The 3,054-nt window shown below is 31.1% G+C and overlaps 1 long non-coding RNA gene across 1 annotated transcript; it reads right to left on the minus strand.

The window, feature by feature from the left end:
* Nucleotides 1-448: 448 nt before the first annotated feature.
* LOC137826907 (uncharacterized) lies at nt 449-2,076 on the minus strand. Its single transcript, XR_011083619.1, has 2 exons — nt 975-2,076; nt 449-663 (listed from the first exon to the last, which is right to left on the minus strand). It is a non-coding gene; the product is annotated as an uncharacterized lncRNA (long non-coding RNA).
* Nucleotides 2,077-3,054: the final 978 nt, after the last annotated feature.

Raw genomic sequence — 3,054 nt, forward strand, 5'->3', positions numbered from 1 at the left:
TGTGGCGGTTTCCTAAACCGCCATAGAACTGGCCGCCACAAAGTTTAATGTGGCGGTTTTATGCTACCCGCCGCAACACCCGCCACTTTAAACATAGTGTAAGTAGTGGCAGTTTTTATATGTAAGTAATGTCAGTTATAACTGTCGCAGTTTACACTCATTGAAGAAGATTCTGACGTCATAATATACGCAAGTAGTGTCAGTTATAATTGTCGCAATTTACATTCATTGAAGAAGATTCTGGCGCCATAATATACGTAAAATAGTAGCGTTTTTAACTGACTGTAATTTTAATTGTGAATAAATAAAATTTAGCCACCACTTTTTTATAATCTTTTTTATAATTTGTTTTATACAATTATAAAATTTAACCACCACTTTTTTTATAATAAAATAATGTATAAAGTTATAATCATCCATTCATTTCATTGAAAATTAAAGCACATAATAATGTTCAAAAATTATGTAATATAAAATTAAAAAACATAAAAAGTTCATACATCCCTAATCAAGTTTAAAATTACAACACATAATTGTTCAAAAGTTCATATACATCGCTAATCAAGTTTAAAATTAAAACACACATCTCTAATTAATTTTGCTTCCAGCACTTGATCCTATTACTTGATTAGGTGATGGAGCACCACTTCCGTAATCTGATGCCTGAAACAAATAATTTTAAGTTAATGAATTTGTATGTTTATAATTATAAAATAAAAGACACCAATAAATAATTAAAATTGTAAAATACTTGCTGAAATCAATTTAAAGTATAAGGGACTGACTTCCTCTTGCTATCAGGGAGATGAATGCGTACTGAAAATTATACTTAAAATTAAGTATAATTTTAAGTCGTACAACTTGACTTTAACGACATAAAGGATTATATAATTTCGTCATATTCAATCTTCAGCTTTGATTAAAAAATGTTAGTAATGGAAACAAACTAGATTAAAAACTTGACAACAAATTACCAAATCCAATGACAATATAAACAATGCCAAGCAATCGCATAGTTATCTCTTTTCCTCACTTTCTAGCAAATTTGTTATCGTTAAGGATTCAGCCTGCATGCCAACTTGAAGGGAAAATTTCAATGCAACTTCAACTGCTTAAAATATAAAGACAGGACCATGTTTTGGCATAAGCCGCCAAAGATTGTTAAGAGGTCACAATTGAAATCTCAGCATAATGGGAGCAAACAGTTTAATTTGATTGCCCTGCCATGGTTACTAAAGGTGAGTTCAAATCAGCAATCTTGGCTCAAACAGAACGTTTAGGGGTGTACTAGAGCTAAAAATAAATAAGAGAGAATTTTGGAAGAAAATTACTAACAATAGTTTGGGTGTTTAGTGTAGTGGAACTCATCCTTACTCTACTCTCAATTCTAGTCTATTGTAGTTCGAAAATAAGCTTAAACTGATTCTTTCCCCACTTTTCACTTACACATCTTTCCACCAAACATCAAGGTCTGAACAATCAAAACCTGTCCACCCCACTCCACTTTCACTCCCCACCCATTTTCTACTTTTCTAACCAAGCATGCCTTTAATTTCTTTTCACTGTGTTCTATTAAAGGACTCAAATCTTTTCTGAAGCATCGAGAGTACTTAGACTTTGCTATCAAGGAAAAAATCCAAGTTATAACGAAAACAACAAAAAAGGAATTAAGGACAGACAGATTTTGGTCACCATATCTCCGTATTAATGCTGATGTATCCATGCTAATTGAAGCAAACCTTTCATCGAACTGTCCTCCACTGTACATAAAAAGATTGGTAAGAGTTTTATCTATGTTATTCATGAAGGATGATAGTGCAGTTTTCTTACTTTGTTTAAGATAAATTACAAAGTCCAATATCTAAATAGTCATCTGAAAATATTCATGATTGTTCCATCAGCATTAGCATATAGCACAACTAGGATGTACCTTCATCTGAAAAATCAAAATAGAAAAAGCTAACAGTGGCTTCTTTATTAGTTAATTTTCCTAACACCTTTTTCCTAGATATCTCCATGATGATTCTTTTGCCCAATTCACACATTGTCGAAGGAGCATCATACAACACCAGTTACCAGCAGTAGAGAATTGTACCTTGCAATTTTAGGCTTCTCTGATTTTCAATTGGGAGGAGTTTTGGAGTTCCATTGTATTTGGAGCCCTAGAGTATCTATTTTGCAGCCTTTTTCTTGTTGTTTTGCTCTGTATTACAGATGGCCACCCCTGAAATTTCAGAGCTAGTTTCCACTCTTTCCTTCCAATAATACTTAGTTCAATCAACATAGCTATAATGGAGAAAATGAATTATATTAAAAAACAGGACATAAAGCACACAGGACAGGAACAGACTATAAAACAACCGTGTAACCAATAAGATTACTCGAATAACAAGACTTCAGAAAATGAATGACCAGAATATTCTAACAAAAAACTATAATTTATAAATAGAAAAGAAAGAGTTCCAAGAATTGAAATAGTAAACTATCCATCAAAAGAAAGTAGAAATATCATTCAATCATCATTCTAATCGCCTTACACACTATATTGATAGCTTGTATTAAAAGAGTACTATATTCAAACAGAACCGATCGAAGCTTTGATTGGATAAATTTCTTTATAAGTACTTTTAAGAGAAGAAAAGTATAAAAAAAAATGAAATGAAATCCACTAGCTAAACTTAACTTGGATAAAAACTAATTTGTAGAAGTTCTCATAACTTGGATAAAAAATAATTTCTTATGAAGATAGTTTATCACGACAAACAAACAAAATTAGTAAAAAATATTAAAATTTGTCACAAAAAGTATTGTTTCTAAAAACGTCACAGAAATCGTCAAAAAGGTTAATTAGTGGAAAAACTTGGGAAACTAATAATTTACATTCAAATATGCATTACAAAAGTTTTCACAAATTGAATAAAATAAGATAAAAAAAAAAATTACTTCAAATAGCCCAAAGTGTTGTGTCCCCGCGGTGCAGCTTAAAGTAAAATATTTGATATTTTAAGCATATTCAATCTCAAGAAGTGTCGTATATATCATCACCCTTCTTCA

Source organism: Phaseolus vulgaris, chromosome 8 (assembly GCF_000499845.2).
Source record: "Phaseolus vulgaris cultivar G19833 chromosome 8, P. vulgaris v2.0, whole genome shotgun sequence".
Taxonomy (NCBI): Eukaryota; Viridiplantae; Streptophyta; class Magnoliopsida; order Fabales; family Fabaceae; genus Phaseolus; species Phaseolus vulgaris.